A 25,498-nucleotide genomic window follows, 5' to 3' on the forward strand; every position below is an offset into this window, starting at 1 on the left:
AAGAGAGAGAGAGATGTCATATAACTAAAGAACAATAGGTTGATACTCACTGTGCAAATAAAAGAAACTGCACTGAGGAGGCAAGATTTAAATCTGACCCTGAAAAAAAGGGATAATTTAGCTAGGGATATGGGATAAAAAAGATAATTCTAGACTGAGGAAAGAGGTCTAGAGTGGGTTTTGAGGATAAAAAGGAAGGAGAAAATAAGATAACAATCACTAACTTGCCTAATTGTTAAATGAGATTAAAAATTAAAAAGTCAAAGAAAATTCCAAGTTGGACCTCTGGGGAAATTATGGTGGTGCTGACCAAAACAACCAAAAGAAAAATCAGAGCTGCTTTTGAAAAGTTCTAATTATATCCTGGGGAGAAGATCCCTCTAGGATAACACACCTGGGTGCCTCAGCCCTTAATGGGAAGCTGGCGGGGCTGAGCCATGGAGCAGCATCATTCACGCTGACCAGCCTCTCATCTGGTACCATGGCACTGGGGATTAGGGCAATCCCACCCCTGCTCACAAACTGGCAGACTGAGGTGCGACAGCCTAGCGAGACCCACTCAGTTATGCCCTTCCTACTCAAATGGTCTACTCGTTCTTCCTTAACAGAATACCCAGTACCAATGGTCAGAAGGAATTTTAAACATTTTATGCTTTCTAAGAAATTGTAATGAATGGACACGAATTACAAGGTGAGCATCTTGACAAGGACGTCTTCTAACTTTTCCAGATTGTGAACATCCACTCATAATGCAAATTCTACAGTTATCCATTAGTAGTGTTTGTGAGGCTCAATCTTGGTAAACAGGGACTTACTCAGGAGTCGGAAAGTGTTATTTATGTATATGACTTGGCAGGTTGTGTGCACTTTTCCAGACATCATTGCTCAAGTGGACATCACTATGCCCAGCTTCATCCCATAAATCCTAATAATATAAATTGCTAGAAAGTGCTTTGAAGCCAGTAAAGGGCATCAGGCAAAATAAAGTAACGCCTTTAGGGGAGGAAATGATTTTTTTGTGCTAAAAGCAACTAATGTGGTCCAGACACAAAATCCAAAGTACAAAGGCATGTGTTCCAGCCCTGACCTTATTCTGTGTGTAACTTGTTTTGACTGGAGGCAACATGCTAGATGGAGATAGAAGGTGAAATTTAGCAAATACAGTTCCTTCCATGGTAAACCTCACAGTGTAAAGGGTGAGACAGATGCTAACACATGTAAGCACAAACAATGATGAAATTTAGATTTCTATTTGGGCTGTAATGAATAGATTTGGAATGAGAATTTACAAGAACAGAACCTGACCAAGTCTGGAGATGCCCCAAAGCCTCAGAATAGGCACTTGAGCCAGAAATGGGGGGACTGTGAGACATAGCACTTAAATCACAGAGCCCTGATTTTCTCCTATGTAAAATTAGAGAATAAGCAAAGGTTTGGTGATTCTGAAATCTTGGTTTCTCACCATCTAACAAAACATGGTCAGGTACAGAAACCCACTGACTGCACCAAGACTCACCGTGATGAGGGAGACAGTAACGTGTGTGCTGGCCACTTTTGTTATTAAAACTGTGTTTATCTCTTAAACTATCTCCACCTCTAAAATCAGGCTAACTCATTAAGCCAATCAAACACCCAGTGACATGAGACAGACCTGATGAGTGTGTGATCTTTTGGTTTGAAGGTGATCATATAGCCTGCTCAGATGAAAGCTGGTTTGTAGATAGATGCCTACTACTAGCCATGCCAACCCACAGAGTTCTGCTAATTCTTCACAGGAATTTTGAGGCTCCTAATGGATGAGCAAAGGGAGAACAGACTTAAAGTGTTTGCTGTTGTTATCACAATGTCTACATTCCAAACATTACTATTTTTGTTGAACAAATCTAAGTGTCTACATGGAAGCAGTGAGTTGATGTCAAGTTGCGTGGGAATTAGAAAAGAAATCAATGACCTAATATTTGAGCCAGCTCTTTCTAAGGAAGGGGTACCACGTGGAGGGGCAATAGATTCTTTAGACTTTCCTATAAATGACAAAATAAACTTGGATCTTGCTGTTCATGTTAACATGCCCACATACACGTCAGAGGAGGAGGATAGATTAACAATGTAGAAATGATATCTTCAATAATTTAATTAACAATGAATGTCAAAACTTGAGAAAGTAAAAGAATAGGACATTGGAGAATTTTATTCTACTTCTGGTTTCTTAGGATGGATTTAATACAGGATTTACTGATAAATTTTGTCAAAATTTTTGAACTAATGGAAAGGGCATATAATTTTTTTTAATAATCCAATGTAATGTTTATAGTCATCTGTTCTAACTTTATCATTATTTACTTATTTTTATAAAAGTTTATTTTTTTATGGTGACATTGATTAACAAATCCAGTTTGTGTGTTCACATCCCATAGTTTGATTTTCTTTTTTCTTTTTCACCTCTTATAATTTTCCCCTCCCCAACTTCCACCCTTGACCTATAGATGTTGCCATTTTCTCCTGCCCTTTTTTTTTTAAACTGAATTTCTGAAGGCAAAGATTCTCCTCCCATGTGCTCCCCTCTCAGCGTGCACCCAAGGCCTGGCGCACCTGGGGCCAGGCGCACCCGGGGCCCGGTGCACCACGGAGCCTGGCACCCTGGAGCCTGGCACACCCAGGGCCTGGCGCACCAGGGGTATGGTCCATGGCTCCACCTGAGGCGCAAATCTTGGACATTTTGCGTGTAAAGCAGACGTGTTAACCACTACACTATGGAACCACCCTCTAGATTTCGTTCTGTCACCATATATTTAATCCCTTTTAACTCATCTATCTCCCCTCAACTCCCTCCTTGCTACCTTCTGGTAACCACTAGCCTATGTTCATGTCCACAAGTCTCTGTTTGTCCTGTTCATTTGTTGCTTTTAGGTTTATATCCTAGATATACTGATATCATGTGGTTTTCAACTTTTTATGTCTGGCTTATTTCTCTTAGTATGATTAGGTCCATCCATGTTGTTGCAAATGGTAGTATTTCTTCTTATGGCTGAGTAACATTCCATTGTATATATGTACCACAGCTTCTTTAGCCAATCATCTATTGTAGGACACTTCAGTTGCTTCCATGTCCTGGCCACCATGAATAACGCTGATATGAATATCGCTGCGCAAATATCTTTTCAGATATGGGTTTTCAAGTCTTTGGGGGTAAATAATCAGTAGAGGGATTGCTGGATCATATGGTAGATCAATTCTTAGTTTTTTGAGGAAACTCAATACTGTTTTCCATAGTAGCCGTACTAATTTGTAGTCCCACCAGCAGTGTATGAGGGTTCCTTTTTCTCTGTATCCTCTCCAACATTTATTATTACTTGTCCTATTGATTATAGCTATTCTAACAGGTATGAGATGGTATCTCATTGTGGTTTTGATTTGCATTTCCCTAATAACTAGCAATGTTGAGCATCATTTCATATGTTTGCTGGCCATTTGTATGTCTTCTAGGGAGAAGTGTCTGTTCATGTCATCTTCCCATTTTTTTATTGGATTGTTTGTTTGTCTGTTGTTGTTGTTTTTGAGTCATATGACTTCTTTGTATATTTTGGATATTAAGCTCTTATCGGAGGCATTGCTTGCAAATATATTTTCCCATTCGGATGGTTGTCTCTTTACCTATTGTTGACAGTTTTTTTTTTTTTTTTTTTTTTTGCTGTGTAGAGCTTTTTAGGATAATGTAGTCCCATTCATTTATTTTTGCTTTTACTTCCTTTGCTTTTGAGGTCAAATTCATAAAATCCTCTTTAAGTCCAAGGTCCTTGAGTTTAGTTCTTATGTTTTCTTCTATGCACTTTATTGTTTCAGGTCTTATATTTAGGCCCTCGATCTATTTTGAGTTAATTTTGGTGTGTGGTGATAGACAACAGTCTAGTTTCATCTTTTGCACATGGCTTTCCAGTTTTCTCAGCACAATTTATTGAAGAGGCTTTCCTTTCTCCACTGTATGTTTTTGGCTTTTTTGTTAAAAATTATTTGCCCATAAAATCATGGGTTTACAGCAGGACTCTCGATTCTGTTCCACTGGTTCGTGTGTCTGTTTTTCTGCTAATACCATGCTATTTTTGATTATTGTCTTCATATTATAATTTGAAGTTAGGCAGAGTGATGACTCCAGTCTCATTCTTTTTTCTTAGGATGGCTTTGGTAATTTGGGGTCTTTTGTGCTTCCTTCCATACAAATCTGATGATTTTTGTTCTACTTCTTTTAAAAATGCTGATGGGATTTTGATGGGGATAGGATTAAATCTGTATAATGCTTTATGTGATAAGGTCATTTTAAGTATGTCGATTCTTCCAATCACAGAACATGGGATATCTTTCTGTTTCTTTTAATAGGGTCTTATAGTTTTCATTATATAGATCCCTCACATGTTTCATTAGATTTATTCCTAGATATTTTATTCTTTATGTTGCAATTGCAAAAGAATTATTTTTTTCCACTTCTTTTTCTGACACTTCATTATTAGAGTATAGGAATGCTATGGATTTTTTAAACACTGATTTTGTATACAGAAACTTTACTGTATTTGCTTGCTGTTTCTAGTAGTGTTTTTGTGGAGTCTTTAGGGTTTTCTATATAGAGAATCATGTCATCCACAAATAGTGACAGTTTGACTTCTTTGTTTCCTATTTGGATGCCTTTTGTATCTTTCTTTTGTCTAATTGCACTCACTGAGACCTCCAATGTTATATTAAATAACAGTGGCAATAGTGGACAGCCTTGTCTTCTTCCTGATCTTAGAGGGAAGATTTTCACCATTAAGTATAATGTTGGCTGAGGGTTTATCATATATGGCCTTTATTATGTTAAGGTAATTTCTTTCTATACCAATTTTGTAAAGTATTTTGATCATAAATGGATGATGTATCTTGTCGAAGGCTTTTTCTGCATCTATTGATATGATCATATGATTCTTTTTAAAAATTTGCTTATGTGATGTATCACATTAATCGTTTTGTGTATGTTGATTGATCCCTGTGCCATGGGATGAAGTCTACTTGATTGTGGTGTATAATTTTTAAAATATTTTTCTGTACTTGTTTTGCTTGTATCTTATTTAGGATTTTTCCGGGTGTGTTCATGAGAGATATTGGTCTGTAGTTTTTTTTGTGTGTGTATATTATCTTTACCAGGTCTTGGTATTAGGGTAATATTGGCCTCATAAAATGTGTTAGGAAGTATTGTCTCCCCTTCGATTTTTTGGAAGAGTTTGAGGAGAATAGATGTTAAATCTTCTTTGAATGTTTGGCAGAATTCACTGGTGAAGCCATCTGGTCCAGGACTTTTTGCTTCTTGGTAGGTTTTTAATGATTATTTCAATTTCCATGCAGCTGATCGGTCTATTTAGATTTTCCAGTTCATCTTGATTTAGTCTAGGAGGGTTGTATCTTTCTAAGACCTGGTCCATTTCTTCTAGGTTATTAAATTTGGTATTATATACTTTTTATAGTATTCTTTTATGATCCTTTGTATTTCTGTGATATCAGTCATAATTTCCCCTCTTTCATCCCTGATTTTGTTTATTTGAGTCCTTTCTCTTTTTTCTTTAGTGATTCTAGCCAGGGGTGTGTCAATTTTATTAACCTTCTCAAAGAACCAGCTCTTTGTTCCATTAATTTTTTCTATTTTTTTTTTAGTTTTGTTTTTAATTTTATTTATTTCTGCTCCAATTTTGATGATTTCTTTCCTTCTGCTAACTTTAGGCTTCATTTGTTCTTCCTGTTCTAGTTTTTTAAGGTGAAGCGTTAGGTTATTAATTTTGGAGCCTTTTTTTTTTTTTTTGAGATAGGCCTGTGATGATACGAACTTTTCTCTTATGACCGCTTTTGCCATGTCCCAAAAGTTTTGATATGTTGTATTATCATTATCATTCATGTTTATATATTCTTCGATCTCTGTTTTTATTCCTTCTCTGATCCCAGTTTTTCTTCAGTAGCATGTTGTTTAACCTCCATGTATTTGTGATTTTTTCCACTTTCTTTTTATAGTTGATCTCAGGCTTCAAAGCATTATGATCAGACAATATGGTTGGTATCATCTCAACCCTTTTATATTTGTTGAGGCTATCTCTGTGTTCTGGTATGTGGCTGATTTTTGAGAATGTTCTACGTGCACTAGAGAAGAATGCATAAGCAGCTGTTTTGGTATGGACGGCTCTGTAAATATCAAGTATCGTGTCATTTAAGAACGTTATTTCCTTATCGATTTTTTGTTTGAATGATCTGTCCATATCCAATAGTAGTGTATTTAGGTCCCTTACTACGTTAGTGTTTTGGTCTGTTTCTCTCGTTAGTTATGTTAGTAATTGCTTTACATATTTTGGGGCTGCCTGATTGGGTGTATCGATATCAATAAGTGTTATATCTTCTTGGTGCATGATTTCTTTTATCATTATGAAGTGTCCCTCAGTATCTTTCTTTACCTTTTTTATTTTGAAGTCTATATCGTCCAATATTAGTACCACTACTCATGCTTTTCTCTGAATGCTATTTGCTTGAAATATTATTTTCCACCCTGTCACTCTGAGTCTATATTTTTCTTTGGAACTGAGATGTTCTCCTGAAGGCAGCACATGGTTGGGTTTTGTTCCTTGATTCAATGTGCAGCTCTGTGCCTTTGTATTGGTGAGTTTAGTCCCTTTACATTTAGGGCAATTATTGAAATATGAGGTCTTGTTATAGCCATTTTAACTTTTGTGCTTTGGTAAATCAGTGTTTCCATTGTTTCCTTGTCATTGTGTGTCTGTTTTTTTTTTTTTTTTTAAATTTTGGTCAAGGTTTGTGGTTTTCCCCTCTGTTCCTTCTTGTTTTATGTTATATACTTCAGTTCTGAATCTTTGGTGTGTGGTTACCATTAAAATATGTAAAGGAAAGTAGTATATATACAGTCATCCATTTCTTTCTGTGTGTGCCTTATCTCCATTCCCCTTTGTGAATGTGGATCTTTGAATCCTCCCCTTTTCAGTTATTGTTGTCTCAATTTGTCTCCATATATGCTGAATGTTCATTACTATATCCCTATAGCAATCTCTTCTTATTGTTTAAGCTTTTAATGCCCTTTTTTAAAAATAAGGGTTGCACTCATCTGCTTCTATCTGCATGCTAGTCGCCCTACTTCTAGTTATGTTTGTTTGTTTGTTTGTTTGTTTGTTTTTTGTAATTTTGTTTTGGGTGATGTGATCCTATTTAGTATTTCTTGTAATTCAGGCCTTGTAGTGAAGAATTCCCTCAATTTTTGTGTGTCTTCTGGAAAGGTCATAATTTCTCCTTCATATCTAAAGGAGAGCTTTGCTGGATACATTATTCTTGGCTGGTAGTTGCTTTCATTTAATAGTTTGAATATTTGATTCCAGTCCTTCTGGCTTGTGCAGAGAAGTCTGATGATAATCTAATGGATTTTTATTTATAGGCTTTCGTCTTCTTTTCCCCAGCTGCCTTGAAAATTCTGTATTCATTGTTGATTTTTGATAATTTTAACATGATGTGTCTTGGTGAAGGCCTTTTGGGGTTGAGATAATTGGGTGTTCTATTGATTTCTTGAATTCCAAGTTTCAGCTCATTCCTTAAATTTGGGAAATTCTCATCAACTATTTGTCTGGAAATGCTTTCTAATCCCTGTTCCTTTTCCTTGCCTTCGAGAATGCCCATTTTTCTTATATTTCCTCTCCTGGCAGTATCAGCTAGGTCTTGTATTTCTCTTTCATTATTTTTCATTATTTTATTTCTCTCTTCTTCCTTCTGATTTATTTCTAGATTTCTGTCTTTGATATCACTGATCCTTTCCTCCATTTGGTCAGCTCTATTTTCCAAGCTTGCTATTTCATTTTTCATCTCTTGCAGTGTGTTCTTCATCTCCAGAAGTTCTATTTGGTTCTTTTTGAAGGTTTCATTTCCCTTGCTCTGTTCATTTAGTTTTTATTTTCAGTTCATGAAATTGTTTATATAATTTGTTTTGGATCTCACTGAGTTTTTTCAGAAGTACCATCCTGAAGTCTGTCATTTAAAACACATATTTCTATGTCTATAAGCTTATTTTCTGGAGATTTTTGTCTTTCTTTCTGAGCTGCCTTGCCACTTTGGTTGTTCATGGTGTTTAACGAACTATTTCTCTATCTGGGTATTAATGGAAATGTAATCTGCTTTTCCCCACCCCAGAAAGAAGGTTTATTATATAAGGGCTGTCTTTAGTCTGTTGAGAAGAAGGTGTTCTTTTGGTTGCCCGTAGGTGGCATCTAAGCCTCTTGGATCCTTGCTTTATATAATGTCTTAATGCCTTAAAAAAAAAAAAGGTATTCAATCACACTTGCTTCACTTAATCTCAGTCTCTGTCAGTGTTAGTGACAGTTTTTGGTAGTGTTTGCTCAGCTTCCCCTTGGGCTCCGCGGTTTTGGGTCTCTGAGGATATGGTAGGAGGGGCCCTCTCAGTTCTGGAATGGGGGCTGCAGCTCAGCCTTGTGTTTTGCAGCCGTGGCTGGTAATAATCAGTTGTTTTTTCTCTGCCATCCCTGCTTCTTGCCCATCCCCACTTCTCTGCTTTCCGCTCTGATGCCTGGGCACTGCGCTGGCTATATGGAGCTCACAGTTCTCCCAGGTAGGGTTGTTCAAGGAATTCATGCACATTATCCCCTCTCCCACTTCCTACAGGGAGCTCCATCTGTGATTGGCAGCTTCTTTGTTTCTCCCAGTCTATTGCTGGACTCCTGGGGTCTGAACTGTGGGAGCTTTTATGGGCACATCCTATACTTAGATGTGCTAGTGTGCAGTTTGGGTGTTTTTTATTGAGTTTTAGATGTTCACTTTATTGTTGTTTCAAGGGGGAGAGATCTCTCACTCTGCCACGTTTCTGACATCACTCTTCCAAAAAAAAAAATCTGCTCTAACTTTAAAAACATTCTGGAGTTAATCTCGACTTACAATAGATTTAAATATTTGTGTTTTTTTAATACACTGTTAGAATCAATTTGCTTTTTTAAAAAGAATTTTGTGAGCTATTTTCATGAGTAAAATTTGTTTACATTTGTCTTATCTGTACTTCTTTTGTCGGGTTTTTGTAATGAGCCCTATAGGATGAGAAGGGTGTGTTCCTCCTTGTTCTAAACTCAGCAAGAGTTTGTGTAGATGTTTGCATGGCTGTAGAAATATCAGGGATGAGGGTGGTATACAGCAAGAAAAGTCTAAGAAGGAAAAACTTGGTAAGTGTGAGGAAAAGACATCTAATGTTTTTCCTGTGCCCACCATGAACATAACTGCTGTGGCTAGTAGTTAAAGATAGTATACATTTTGCAGGACAAGGAATCTACAAGGTCACATAGGAAAAAAAAAAACTTTGCCCTTATTGATATTTAATCTGAATATCTAAATACAATGAGTTTTACCCCTGGATAGAAAAGGGCTAATTGGATGAAAAGTTTAAATAATCACAAATGTATATAACATTTACATTCCTAATGATCAATTTCTTCTTAAATTATGATGCCTAGAGCCAGAACATTTGGGTAAAGAAGGAACACTTCAATATTAGAAAAGTCCTTCTAGAGGTTAAATTAGCAATGTTTTTCTATGGTCAAAATAAAGACTATAATATCTGACCTGAAAATAAATATAATTTTTTTCTCAAAAAATTATTAATGAAATGACTAAAAAATAAAAAATAAAATTTATTTAATTTTCTTTGATATTGAAAAACTGGACAATGTATAATTAGAGATTGTGAATTATCAACCCAGCAGCAAATTTTCTACTTGTAAAACAAGCTCTAATTATCAAAATTTGGTGTTACTATTGAGAGAGAAGTCAAAATGGTGTAGATAATAGAGGCCTTTTTTCATCTGCTCTTACAACCACATCAAAGCTGTGAAAAAAAATACGGAGCAAACAGCAAGGAGAGACACCTGAGGTCTAGATGAACAGAAGCCCTATAACTAGAGAGAGAAATAATAAATCACTCTACAATGGGAGGAGTGTGTGGGTGCAGTGTCACCACAGCTGAGACATCATTAGACTGGATAACAGGGGTTGCTTTGCCCAGAGGAACGCCTGAAATGTGTTTGGGGATAAACCTCCCCAAACTCATGGCCCCACCCAAGCCACATCCAGTTGTGTACCTGGAGAGTCCTTGCAACATGTTGAGCAGCTAGCTCTAAGACCCACACTGGTGGCAGCTGACTACAGTTTCTGGCATGGCCTCCTGAGGCAACTATAAGCACCGCATCTGGGATTGCTTGCTGAATCTTAACAGGTGGCCCCAGCGGGGAATAGGCTGGGACAAACTTGGTCTACAGCTGAACCACTAAACACCTACTTCACAAATCCACACTAATAAGACAGAGAGACTTAGGAGCTTTGCTTAGTATATAGAAATAGCCACAGAAAGGCAGCCAAAATTGGAAGACAAAGAAGGAGAAACTATATGAGAGAACAGAACAGAGATCCAGGAATAATGGAGGCAAGCAGTTTAACAAATGCAGAGTTCAAAACACTGGTAATAAAGATGCTCAATGAATTTAGGGGAAGTCTAGTTGAACTCAGTGAGATCTTTAACAAAGAGATCAAAAATAAAAATGAAAATGGAAATTATAAAAAGGAATTAGTCAAAAATAAAAACACATTATCTGAGATGGAGAGTATATTAAGGAAATTAACAGAGTGGATGAAGAAGAGGATCAAACCACCAATATAGAGGATGAGGAAGCCAAGTCCACCTAATCAAAATGGCAAGAAAAAAGAGTCCAAGAATATAATAATAAGTTAAAGTGTCTCTAGGACAAAATTAAGTGTCAAAATATCTGTATAATAGGGGTACATGAAGAAGAAGAGGGAGAACAAGAAGTGGAAAAGCTATTTGAAGAAATAATGGTGGAAACCTTCCCTAACCTGGTGAAGGAAATACACATACAACCCCAGGAAGATCAGAGAGTCCCTAGAAAGAAGAATCCAAAGAGTCCCACACCAAGATACATCACAATCAAATTGCCAAAGGTTAAATATAAAGAGAGAATATTAAAAGCATCAAGAGAAAAACAGTTAGATACCTACAAGGGAGCACCCATAAGACTGGCAGCTAATTTCTTAAAAGAACCTTTGCAGGACTGAAGGGCTTGGCACAAAATATTCAAAGTGATGAAAAGCCAGGATCTACAACCAAGAATACTTTATCCACCAAAGCTATCAGTTAGTGTCGAAGGACAGATAAAGAGCTTCCCAGACAAAAATAAATGAATTCATCAATACCAAGCCAGTTTTAAAGGACATGTCGGAGGGACTTCTTTAAGAAGAAGAAAATGTATCAAAAGCATGAATAAAGAATGGCAATAACTACATGTTTATCAGTGAGTGCCTCAAATGGAAAAGAAGCGCTCAAACTGAAAGATAGAGGGGCTGGATGGATAAGAAAACAAGATCCCTCTATATGCCACCTACAAGATACTCACTTCAGATTAAAAAACACAGACAGACTAAAAAGAAGGGGATGAAAAAGATATTGCCTTGATTCACTTAGAGAGTATTGCACTAAGTGAAGTAAGTCAGATAGAGAAAGACAAAACCACATGCTTTCACATATAAGTGGAATATAAAGAACAAAATAAACAACAACAACAAAAATGGAAACAAACTCATAGATACAGAGAATATTTTGAGGGTTACTAGTTGAGAGGGAGTTGGGGGTGGGAATAAGAATGAATGGATTAAAAAATAAAAATGGATAGTTAAATAGTCATGAGATATAAAATGTAGCATAAGGAAAATACTCAACAATGTTGTAATAAATAAGTATGGAGGAAGAGAAGTACTAGATTTAGTGGGGTGATCACTTGAGCTCTAATCACTATGCTGAATATTGGAAACTAACATGTTATAGTATGCTGACTATAATTGAAAAAAACTCATTGAATTGTACAATGTAAAATCAACAACTAATTGTCTATTATATTTCAATAAACTTGGGGAAAATAAATTTAAAAAATTTTTTTAAAAGTTGGTGTTAATATAGAAAATGCTTCTCATACCATAAAGTTAATGGACCATATTATAACATGTACACTAATTTCTAAAGTATATTTGAACATTGATAAGAAATATAGAAAAATGTTAAGAATTGATTTAAGTGATCACGGGTGAATATTTTATGTTTGTCATTTTTGTTATAATATTGTTCTTTAAAAAAACTAGTAAGAAACTGCTTTACTACTACTATGACGGTTTTTATAAATCTCTTCCCTTTCTGTTGTCACAAGTCATGTGGAGAGAGAATGAGACAGATTTCACTCTCCTGGGGTTCTCCCCAGGATTTAGACACCTCACAACCATGATTTTCACCACTTTGATCTACATGGCCACCTTCACTATCAACACTCTGCTGGTCCTGCTCATTTGGTTGGATTCCCAGCTCCACACCTCCATGTACTTCCTGCTTGGTAGCTGTCCTTAATGCACTTGATTTTGACCTCGAACATCATCCTCAAGATAGCAGCCAACTTCTTCTCTGGATGGCAGAACATATCATTCCTGGCTTGTGGGACTCAAATATTCTTCTCCCTGACTGTAGCCTTTGCAGAATTCAACCTTATAACTCTCATGTACTTTGATTGCTATGTGGCCATCTGTAATCACCTCTGGTACCCTGTCATCATCAGCCCTAGGGTTTGCTTGCAGATGATTGCCAAGTCTTGAGCTGGATGGAGGAGCACTTACTTCCTTGGCCACACTGCTTTAACCTTGCATTTTTACATCTGCAGCTCCAGAGAGATCCCTCACTTTTTTCTGTGGAGTCATGGCTGTCCTTAGGATTGTCTGTGAGGACATCTCAGCCTATGAGAAGGCAGTGGTGGTGACAAGCATCCTTGTTTTGCTGCTGACCTTATCTCTTATCTTTTACTCCTATGTTCTCATCTTCCTTGCTCTACTCCAGATGAACTCCCCAGAAGGCATTAACAGGGTTCTGGCTACTTGCTCCTCTCATCTCTGTGTGGTGGGTCTCTTTTTTGGTCCAGGTATGTGCATCTACACATTAGACCTGGCTCTGCCAAGTCTCTAAAGCTGAATCAAGGTCTTTTCTGTTTGGAATTATTATCTCCCCTCTCCCGAACCCTCTTGCTTACAGTCTCAGAAATAAGGAAGTTATGGGTGCACTAAAAAACTTGTTGGGGAAGTATCAGTCCTCCAGAAAAAGGACAGAAATCCCATTAACAACTGCAAACAATTCAGAGAGGTACCAGCAAGGAGCATTTTGTCAGTTAAAAAATAACTCCTACAGGAACCTGGGAAAGTCAACTAATATTACTCAGTTGCAATTTTTTCTGCATCTGCAGAAAAATTTCTGTTTAATAATTATTAGAATTTCTGTCTGATAATCCCGGATGACATGCTGGTACAGGAAAAAGGATTATGCTCATCCTTCCTCTGCACCATTTCTACTTGATGGTCACATGAACACAAGCATTTGCTGAGCTTCCTGTTGCTTCCATGAGAGAAAGTTCAATGTCTGCACTCATAGATTACAGAAGAGTCCCTAGTGTTCAGGTGATGCCTCAGAAGCACTCCCTGGTTAAATAATGGGCATGAGGATAGATTGTCAAGAATCAAGTAAATTTCCCAGTGTTGTTTTGTTCTACCTAAGAAGACTATTAATTTCTCTCCATCTTATTAAAGTGCAAAGTCTTCACCTCTATGTCAAACTTCCAATGAATGGCTCCTTGATCATCTGAGTTAGAATCACATGTTGTCTTCATTAATTGTACTCACAAAGTAGTTCTGTGCCATTTCAGACCAGCAGAACTAGCACCTGTTATATGGGGCTCAGGAATCTGACTGACAGACTTTTAAGAGATTCTCACAACGACCAACAGATAGGAGCCTCTCAACTATTTGTTGACATAGTTACTTTTCTAGATCAGCTTGCTAAGATATTTACCAGTCTTAAAGTTTACTGATCTTTTTATAATGTATCTATAGGATAGGTTAAGGTAGCTGGCAGAAACTAATACTATTCCCCAAATGGTAGAGAATTAACCTTTTAAAAATAATTTTAAAGTTTTGAGCACACAGAAGGGAGTAAATAAAGAATAAAAAAAGACTCAGTCTGGTTTATGGTATGCTCTGATTATTATCTTTTGTTTGTCCTTTTTTTTTCCATTAGCCATTTGGCCCATTCTACTGCTCAAGCTCTGAGACTCTGACTGCACACTTTACAGTCTTTGGCATAGGGTTCTTAGACACTAGGATTGCTATATATTACTTGTTAGCTGAACTGGGAATTGTTTGTACAATCACCAATTCATCATGGTTTGGGCTCTGGGGGACATAATAACAAGTTACCTTTTATTCTCTGTCTCATATTAGGAGACTGGTATTCTGGCCTGCCATTACTTCTATCATTGCTCTGAACTCTGCTCATAAGTTGAACACACAGAATGCCCCCTCTCAGGCTCAATAACCATCACAGATGAGGTGGGTGTGTGAGATTATAAGAGAGGCACAATGGGAAGACAAATTAGGCTTTATCTTAAAGGCTAATCTTCCCTCTTAATTAAACCAGTTTCCCTCAAGATTCAGGAATGAACAAAAAAAGAATTGTAACAGAGTTAAATACCCTACTTTTTGACCACATTTTGTTCAAGTCTTCATTGTTCCTAAGGCCTTCAGGCAAATGGCTCTGGCTTTAGCCTTGCTAATCATTAGAGAAATTCTGCTTGTGGTTTGAGTTTTTACAAAAACAGCTCCTCCTAATTCCCCTCTCCTTGACATAAAAGAAGTTGAACTCTGTTCTTCTTAAGATGGATTGGCAGCTTCTTAACCAATGTAACTTTCCTTACTCCAAACTCTGAAGTTTTGAGTTCTGGCATTTTGAAGCATAGGACACATGAATGTCGAACCAGTAACATTACCTTATATCTGCATATCACCTCTATAAACTGTAAGAGTTAATGCCGGCTATCCTGTACCAGCCAATGTAAAAAATATGTGTTTCTCTGGGGAGGAAAAAAATGGTATAGATGATAGAGGCTCTGTTCATCCCACCGGTGACAAAATCAAAGTTGTGACAGAAACAAAGAGCAAAGGGTAAGGAAAAATCACCTGGGATCTAGATGAAAAGCCAACAACTATGGAGAAATCCAAGTAATCATCCTGCAACAGCAGAAGGGAGGATGGGGTAAGGACACAGGGCTGCCCAGTCTCCAGTGGCTGAGGGAGACGGAGGCAGTGGCAGCTGCAGACGTCTCTTAAAGGGACCGCGTATGCGAGTGGATTTTCCCGGTGATGGATCTGCTCACTCTGAGCATCAGTGCCAATTCAACTGCATGCAGGGGGTACTAGGGACTTATAGGGAGACATTGTCCGAGTGATGGTCGAGGTGAGACTTACTCTGTACATAAGTGCCGGCATTATCCATTGTTCCTTGTTGAGTCCTCCCTGTCCCCAGTGCATAGGCATAGTGCCATCATAGACCAGACACCATCAAATTGGATAACAGAGGTTGCGCCGCCCAGAGAATTCCCTGAAACTCTGCCTCCCCCAACTCGAAGCCCCATCAAGCCACATCCAGGTATATCCTCTGTGAGTCAGGTGCTCCTTGCTGAGCAGCGCCTAGACTCACACTGAAAACATCTGGCCTTCGTTTCTGGTGTGGCCTTTTGAGGCAATCATAAGCACAGCATCAGTGAATTGCTTGCTGAATCTTAACAGGTGGCCCCAGAGGGGAACAGGCTGGGGTTAACTTTGGCCTACCAGCTGAACCCCTCTCAGGACTGTGCCGCTGGACACCTACTTTACAAATCTACACTAATAAGACCGAGAGACTTAGGATCTTTGCTTAATATATAGAAATAGCCACAGAAAGGCAGCCAAAATGGGAAGACAAAGGAGCAGAAGCTATATGAGAGAACAGAACAGAGATCCAGGAATAATGGAGGCAAGCAATCTAACAAATGCAGAGTTCAAAACACTGGTTATAAAGATGCTCAATGAACTTAGGGAAAGTGTAGACAAATTCAGTGATAACTTCAACAAAGAGATAAGAGGCATACAAATGGAAATGGAAATTATAAAAGAGAACCCATCTGAAATGAAGAACACATTATCTGAGATGAGAAGTTTATTAAATGGAAGAAACCAAGTGAATAAAGAAGAGGATCAAATGACCTATATAGATAATTGGAAAGCCAAGTACACTCAATCAGAATAGCAAGAAAAAAGAAGCCAAGACTATAATAATAATAATTTGAGGTAAAAATATCTATGTCATAGGGATACCTGAAGAGGGAGAACAAGAAGTTGAATATATATTTGAACAAATAATGATGGAAAACTTTCCTAACCTGGTGAAGGAAATGGACATAAAACCTCAGCATGCTCAGAGAGTCCCGAAAACTAGGGATCCAAAGAGTCCCACACCAAGACACATAATTAAAATGCCAAAGGTTAAATACAAAGAAAGAATATTAAAAGCTGCAAGAGAAAAGCAGATATTTACCTATAAGGTAACACTCATAAGACTGGCAGCTGATTTCTCAAAAGAAACTATGAAGGACAGAAAGGCTTGGCAAAAAACTATTTGACAGGATCAAGACCCAGGATCTACAACCAAAAATACTTTATCCAGCAAAGCTATCATTTAGAGTTGAAGTACAGACAAAGAACTTCCTAGACAAAAATAAGCTAAAGGAACTTATCATCACCAAACCAGTAGTACAGGAAATGTCGGAAGGACTTCTGTAAGAAGAAAAAAACATGTATCGAAAACAGGAATAAAGAATAGTAACAACTATATTCCTATCAATAAGTATCTCAGATGGAAAAGATTAAGTCCTCAAACTAAAAGATAGAGTGGATGAATGGATAAGTGAACAAGACCCCTGCATGATGCTTACAAGAGACTCACTTCAGATTAAAAGACACACACAGACTAAAAGGAAGGGGATGGAAAAATATATTGCTTTGATGAAACTAGAATGTATTTAAGTCAAAAAGAGAATGATAAACACTATATGATTTCACTTATATACAGAATCTAAAAAATAAAAAGAACAAACTAATTAAAACAAACTCACAAATATAGTAGACAATTTGGTGACGGACAGAGGGAGGGCATTGGGGGGCTGAGAGAATGAGGTGAAGGCTTAAAGAAGTGCAAAGTAGTAGCTGATAGATGGTCACGAGCACGGCATAGGGAATGCAGATAGTATTAATATGTTGGCTAGGTGGAGGGTCAGAGGAGAGAGGGAGCAATTGGGGGGACCATTTTATGGACTATGTAGATGTCTAATGTACTGTATACTTGAAACTAATTAAAATAAATAAATTTTAAAATGTGTTTCTCCATTTTGTTTCTATCTAATCCTACAGATTTCTCTGCTTTGCTTTCTTCTACCTGCTTAGTCTGCCACCAATGGATGGCATGTAACCTCCCTTATGATTTCTCCTTTGATTTTAAATATATAAAATGAGCTGCAAAATTTCTACTCCCTGGAAAACTTTCTCAATCCATTAAATTTTGTTTCCAGGCATATCCTCAAGATTTTGGCCCAAATAAATTTTTATAAGAGTTTTTACAGGTTTGGATGTTCTTTCATTGACATTTACTTATTATAGTTGACAGTAATGTAAGATGGAGGCACGATAACTAAATCTTAGATCAGCTACATTTAGAGACTGCAATGCTGATCAGCTCGGCAGCCAGAACAAGAGGAAAACTGCAGAACAAAGAAAGATTCCTGCTGGGATTGCTAACAGCCTATTTCCCTACACCTGAAGGGGAAACAGGAAAAGAGTCTTTAAATGGCGCCCTACACAATAAAATCATTCATTCTCTATGGCCAAAACCAAGGAGAATCTATGGATCAAATTCTGGGAATTGCAAGTAGTCCTTTCACACTACATATTCTTACATTTTTACTCTATATTCTCTTCCCCTTCCTCACTGTATGTCCATGCCATCGAAAGAAAATGGGTAAACAAAGCCTTTAAACTGAAATCCATAGAAACTACAAATGATGTATAAACTGAATTCCCCAACATTCAGAGCTTTTCCTTGTCTTGGCCTTTTGTCTTTGCTTTCTCTTGTCTTTGCCTTTTCTGTTTATGGAGTGTTCCCCCTTCTCTAATAGACTTTCCTTTTGACTCTAACTCTGGTATGTGCTTTCATTCTTTCTTGTGCTCAGCACATAAACTTTTTTTCTCTTAGTGCAGCATTTGAGTTTCCCACACTCGGGGGAATTTGTCTTGTCCTGCCACAAAGGAATTCTAAAGAAGACCACCCATCACTAGGTACAAACAGGAGCCCATGGAGACCCTTCCAGCTCCCTGCTACACATTCAGTGATCTCAGGTGAGTTTTCTCTCTGAATCCTGAACCTCCCTCCCTTTGTTTGAGATAGCAGGTCCTGACTTTACTTGAGCAGTGCTTAGAAAATCCTCAAGGTGGCATAATAGTATAAGGATTGAGATAACCCAGGCTAACCAGTAAGGGTTGAGGCAGCCAAGGGACTGGAGAAAAATGAGTGGCTGTTTCTGATTTCAGATTTTCAATTGTAAGTACTCACTGTGAGTCTGAACAAATCTTTGTTAGTCAAATGAGAGACTGAGCTCATTCAGCTCTGAAAAAAAGGGATGTCTGCTCCCTCTAGCCCAAATCTTCATTCAGTATTAGGTGACTAAGAATCTTTGTGGAGGTGACTGAGGAATGTACAGACTTGAAGTGGTCCCATTGGGAACTCCAAGACACTGTAATTAAAAAGTGACTTGTCTGGAGATGCATGCATAAAAGTTGATTACCTCGCACTCCAAGTTCTCACGGTTATTAGACAGCTGAGGAGAGAAAACAAGACATGTAAGAGAGTTTGAGTGACCCAGGAGGTAACCTTACAATCCCATTAATACTCTGCAGGATATATTTACAATTTGTACAAATCATTAATTTTCTGGTATCTGTAGGACTGGGGAGATTTAATAAAAGCGATTCAACTTAAAGTGCCTTAATTGAGGCTTCTTTGATACCTCTAAAATGATTTTTCTGTGTGCAAATTTGGCCAAATGAAGCATCTAAATGATGCATAATAGATTCTCTTCTGTTCAGGAAGTTAAAAGCAAAATTTTAGGGCATGTCTCTGAACAAAAGTCTTCTGAAGCTGATAAATGCCAATGCCCCATTCCTCTCCCTCTTCAGCTGCTCCACTGTATCCTTTCCTTTTCGAACTTCCTTGTCTGGACTTGTCTTCTCTATCTCCCCTATACCTTCCTCATCAGCACCCTCTACTTATCCAGGAGAAACCAAGAATAGAAAGGCAGTCCAGGAGAGACCAGAAAAACTAGAAATTCTGGCAGATCATTTCAGAGAAAAGCCAGTCTCAGGCAGAAGATAAGCCAATTGCTTATGTTCCTTAGATTTCCCCTACCAACTCCAAGAGCCTTATGGGTTCATCAAGGAGTTTAACTGTTGGAACACATGATCCTGGCTTCCTGACCTATTCCAGCTAGTACTCTTGCTCATTTCTGAGAGCAAAACAGCAATACATTTCACTAGGAAACTCATATAGAGGATGAATTTGTGGCTCCAGCAATAAGCAATCAAGCAAGACCTTCCTGAAGGCCTTTTCAACAAAGGAAAGGAGGGTCTGCTTTTACCGTAAAAGCCCAGATCATCTTAAGAAGGATTGTAGAAAAATGAAATGAAGCAATCATGGAGCTGCTCCAAATATTCCAAGAGGGCATTTCCCCTCTTATTACCAACACTTTAGGAGAAATTAAAATTGCCATGGAAGGGCAAACTACTGAGGCCCTTACAGATACTGGGGCTACTTATCTATTGTCGGTCATACCCAGTTAAGGTGCCCTCTCCCTCAGGGCAAAGCTTTTCATCAGCCAATGCCTATTTTTAAGTTAGAACCTATTTCCTTCTAACCAGGGAATGTCAGGGACAAAATGTATTATTGTTAGTTAAATCAGCTTTGATTCACCTGATAGGGTGAGACTTGCTTGAAACCCAGGATGTTCACATATCTTTTATTTTTTCCCAGAAGGGAGAAATGTATTTACAACTAAATGGATAAGATGCTGAACCAATTGAGAAAATAATGATTTTAAAGGAATATCCAAAAGAGAAAACTAATAATTTGATGCAAGAGGTTCCTATGGGACTCTGGGCTCTTTTCAGTAAAGATGCAAGATTAAGCCACCACTCTTATCCAAGTAACTATTGGTAATAATTCATTTCTACCTAATATTTGTCAATATTTTTAAAGATCTCATACACTAGCTGGAATTAAGATTACTCAAGAAAAGAGGGTTTATAATTCCATGTATGAACCCCAGTAATTCTCCTTAGGGAGATTTGTACAGGATCTCGGAGCTATAAATAAAAGTTATTCCCAGATATCCTGTGGTTCCAAATCCACATACCCTATTAGCACCCATTTCCGTGGACTGGCAATATTTTTCAGTAACAGATTTATGCAGTGCCTTTTTTAGCATCCTTATGGAAATTGATGATCTCTATTCCTTTGCCTTTACTTAGGAAAATCACTAGTTTACTTGAACAGTAACGTCCCAAGGGTGTTCAGAGACTCCCACCTATTTCTCTTAGATACTAAAGGCTTATTTGAATGATGATGAATTTACAAGAAATTCCACTCTAATCCAGTGTTTACTTTTATGCTCTAGGATATATTAGACTCCCAAGAGGACACAATTTACCTATTACAATAGCTGGTCATAAAGAGACATACAGTCTCAGAGGACAAACTTCGATTCTGTTTACCTTGTCCAAATAAAATACATTGGCCATCTCATACCTAAAATTGGCTAGTGATTAACTCGGAAAGACTCTGAGGAATTCTATTCTCACAACAACACAACAACAGCCACAGCTTAGAGGGTCCCTGGGTCTGACTGGATACCATCGCGATCGGTCACCTAATTTTTCATTATAGGCCCAGCTTCTATGTGCTTTATTAAAACCAGATTGACCTGGCATAAACTAATAAGACACTGAAGAAAAATAAGCTGTAAAAGCTCTAAAGAAAGAGGAAATAAAGCTCCCGTGTTGGGACACCCTCATTATAAATTCCCTTTCTTCCTTTTTTTTTTTTTTTTACATGAAAATAAAGAAAATGATTCAGGAGTTCTAACTTGGAAACATGAAGATTATCACAGCCCTATAAGATATTACAGTCAGCAATTGGATTCAGTTGCCAAAGCCACCCCCTTTCACACACACATGACAGCCATCTCTGCCACAGCCACGTTACGCAAACAAACAGAAGAGATAGTTACAGGGCTCTCCTTTATGTTCCTCATCCTGTCGAATCTCCAGTGAACGCTCATCGCACTCAACACTTCTGACAGTTGACTGGCTTTTTATGAAATACTCTTACTTTCTGTGCCTAATGTTGCTTTAACTCTATGTGGCAGACTTACTTCAGTAACTTTGCTACTGTCTTTGCAGGATGGAGACACCCACGATTGTGTTTTCCTCACTGACCACCTTCTTGCTCCTAGGAATGGTTCGCATGAAACTGCTATTGATAACGCTGACTGAATGGGTTATAGGTGGGTCTCATCTGAGGAAGAACAGGGATACTGTCGAGCAGGATGTGCAAAACTTCCAAGTGGATATAACTGAAGGTACTTATTTACTCGAATAAAATTTGACCAACAAGCTGAATTACTTGCTCTAACCAGAGCTTATCAATTGATTAAAGATCACATAGCCAATATTTACATTGATAGTCGTTATGACTTTGGTGTAGCTCATGACTTTAAAACATTGTAGAAACAGTGAGTCCTCTTAATTTCCTCGAGACTTCCCACAAAGGATGGAAAACAGGAATTATTAAAGCCACACAGCAATGAAACAACTGGCAATTATCAAAATTCCAGGATACTCTAAAGCTGTCACCATGGAAGAAGTGATGACAGAAGCATGGAGGAGTGAGAGCTATCCCAAGATCTCTCCCCTTGAATATTTAAAACAAACAAATGACAACTAATTTGCACACGAGCACGTCTGAGTGAGGGATCTGCAAATAAAAGCTACCAGAGGTCAGAACCGAGGAAGTTGGGTGATAGACTAGGAGAAACAAAGAAGCTGTCTCTTGCAGTCTGAGCTCCCTGCAGGAGGAGGGGAAAGAAGAAGGTGTGATGGATTCTCTGAGAAGCCCTCCCTGAGCAAGCTGTGAGTGCCACTCAGTAACAGTGCTCAGGGATCAGGGCAGAAAGTAGAGAAGTGGGAGAACGCAGAGAAACAATAGCTGATTATTACCAGCCATGGTTGAAAAACACGAGGCTGAGACACAGCCCTCATCCTCCAACCCAAAGGGCACCTCCTCGCATACCCTTCAAGAACAAAAAACACAGCGGAGCCCCAGGGGAATCTGAGCAAATGCTACCAATGACATTGTCACTAACACTGACAAGAACTGAGACTGAAGCTAGTGATTATGATTGAATATTTATAAGAAAATAAAAGGCATTATTAAGACTTTAATATAAAGCAGGTATCCAAGAAGCTTAGACACCACCTACTGGAAACCAAAAGAAAAGTGCTTTCTTACCAACAGGTTAAAGAGAACTTTATGTAATAAATCTTTAGTGAGGAGGGGGGTGCGGGGGGAGAGAAGCAGAATACACTTACATTAATGCCCAGGCAGAGAAATAGTCCATTAAACAGTATAAACAACCAAGGTGACCTGGCAGCTCAGAAAGAAAGAGAAAAATCTCCAAAAAATAAGCTTAAAGACATAGAAATATACAATGTAAATGACAGAGAATTCAGAATGGTACTTCTGAAATAACTAAATGAGATCCAAAATAATTCATATCAACAATTTCAGAAATTGAAAAAACAACCAGATGAGCAGAATGAGTTTTTTCTTTTTTGAGCAAGGACATTAAAATCCTAATAAAGAACCAAATGGAAGGCGTGGAGATGAAGAACACACTAAAAGAGATGAAGAATAAAATACCAACTTGGGAAATAGAGTCGACAAAATGGAGGAAAGGAACAGTGATATTGAAGACAGAAATTTAGAAATAAATCAGAATAAAGAAGCAAGATTGCAGAATGAAAAATAATGAAAGAGGATTCAGAGAAACATTGAAGAGTGAGAGACATCCCTAGATCTCTCCCCTTGAAAAAACAATAAGCTGAACATCTAAAACTCAACGAAAAACACAAAAACTGCACATTAGCACATCTGAGCATAGGATCTGCGCATAAGAACTACCACAGGACAGAACCCCGGGTGTCGGGTGATGGACTGGGAGTAATGAAGAACTTGTCTTTCACAGCCGAAGGAGCTCCCTGTAGGAGGAGGAGGGGTGAAGGTGCAGTGACTTTACTGAACAACCCTCTCTAGAAGTGTCAGGGCTCTACACAGCCAACCGGAGGGTCCAGTCATCAAGGCAGAAAGCAGAGAAGCGGGGTGGGACCTCAGAGAAACAACAGCTGATTTTTGCTGACCCTGGTGGCAAAATGGTGGTTGACCCACAGTCTCCAAATCTCAACCTAAAGGGCACTGATCGCCTCTGAGCCCTAGGGGAATATGAGCAAATGCTGCCCAGACTGAAACTACCTCTCGCAACCTGCAGGAAGAGGGGGAGGGGAGAAGTAGTGTGAGTTCCTGCAGCTAGTTCCCTGAACAGCTCTGCCTTGGAAAGCTGTGAGCCATGGCTGGCGGACTGCAGGGCACAGTCATCAAGGCAGAAAGCAGAGAAGAGGGGCAGGACCAAAGAAGAACAACAGCTGAATTTTGCTGGCAAAGATTGCAAAACTGAGGCTGAGCTACAGCCCCCAACCTCCAACCCAGAGGGCCCCTCCCCCTATATCCTCCAAGATGGATCACCTCAAAGCCCCAGGGGAATCTAAGCAAACTCTACTGAAACTTCTAGGTATCCTAGAGGCTTAGACACCACCTACTGGAAACCAAAAGAAGAGCACCTTCTTTATAGCAGAGAGACCTTTATTTCATAAGTCTTCTTTCTGGAAAAACAACAGAATACACTTCTATTAATGCCTAGGAGAGAAATAGTCCATTACACACCATGAGCAACAAGGTGGCAATGCATCTCAGAAAGAAAGAAAAATCTCCAGAAAATAAGCTTACAGACATAGAAATATGCGACTTAAATGACAGAGACTTTGGGATGGTGCTTCTGAAAAAACTCAGTGAGATCCAAAACAAATCATATAAACAATTTCATGAATTAAAAAGTAAAACTAGATGAGCAGAGCAAGGAGATTGAAACCCTTAAGAAGAACAGGATAGATATTCTTGAGATGAAGAACATACTGCAAGAGTTGAAAAATGAAATAGCAAGCCTTGGAGGAAAGGATCAGTAATATTGAAGACAGAAATCTAGAAATAAATCAGAAGGAAGAAGAGAGAAACTGAAGAATGAAAAATAATGAAAGAGAAATACAAGAAATAGCTGATACCATCAGGAGAGGAAATATAAGAGTAATGAGCATTACTGAAGGCAAAGAAAAGGAGCAGGGTCTAGAAAGCATTTCCAGACAAATAGTTGATGAGAATATCCCAAATTTAAGGTATGAGCTGAAGCTTGGAATTCAAGAAGTCAACTGAATACCCAATCATCTCAACTCAAAAAGGCTTTCCCCAAGACACAGTCTATTAAAGTTATCAAAAATCAATGACAGAGATAGAATTCTCAAGGAAACCAAGGAGAAGAAAACAGTAACCTATAAAAGAAAACCCATTAGATTATTATCAGCGTTCCCAGCACAGATCTTACAAGCCAGAAAGGAATGTAACTAAATATTGATAAACTATTAAGAGAAAGGAACTATCAGCCTAGAATAATGTATCCAGCTAAGTTCTTCTTTAGATATGAAGGAGAAATAAAGACTTTTCAAGACATAGAGAAAATTGAGGGAATTCTCCACTATGAGACCTGCATTACAGGAAATACTGAAAGGGGTCAGCTCATCTAAAACAAAATAACAACAACAAAAATATATAATTAGGAGTTAAGTGACTATCAGGTAAAAAAAGCAGAGGAGTGCAACCCTTATTAAGAGCAAGCCATTATAACTTAAATAATCCAAAGTGAATTGTTATAACAAGATAGTAATGAACATTCAGCATACATAGGGACAAACTGAGACCACAATGACTGAAAAGGGGAGACTTCAAATGTCCAAATTCACAAAGGGGAATGGAGATAAGGCATGCACAGAAGAAAATAGATGACTCTATATAAATAACTGTCCTTTACATATTCGTAATGGTAACCATACACCAAAGATTAGAACCAATGTATATAACATAAAACCAGAAGAACCAGAGGGGAAACCTATGAAAGCCAACTTAAATAAAGAAAACAGAAACACAAAGACAAGGAAGCAATGGAAACACCTAGCTACCAGAAAGCAAAAGATAAAATGGCTATAAGAAGCCTCATATTTCAATAATCACCATAAATGTAAATAGATTGAACTCACCAATAAAAAG

At 38.1% G+C, this 25,498-nt stretch overlaps 1 pseudogene; it reads left to right on the forward strand.

Annotated features, from left to right (window-relative positions):
* The first annotated feature begins 1,475 nt into the window (after window positions 1–1,475).
* Window positions 1,476–23,556, forward strand: LOC118605541 (annotated as a pseudogene).
* The last annotated feature ends 1,942 nt before the right edge of the window (window positions 23,557–25,498 follow it).

The sequence above is a fragment of the Rousettus aegyptiacus genome, unplaced genomic scaffold, assembly GCF_014176215.1.
Source record: "Rousettus aegyptiacus isolate mRouAeg1 unplaced genomic scaffold, mRouAeg1.p scaffold_m13_p_7, whole genome shotgun sequence".
In the NCBI taxonomy this organism is placed as follows: domain Eukaryota; kingdom Metazoa; phylum Chordata; class Mammalia; order Chiroptera; family Pteropodidae; genus Rousettus; species Rousettus aegyptiacus.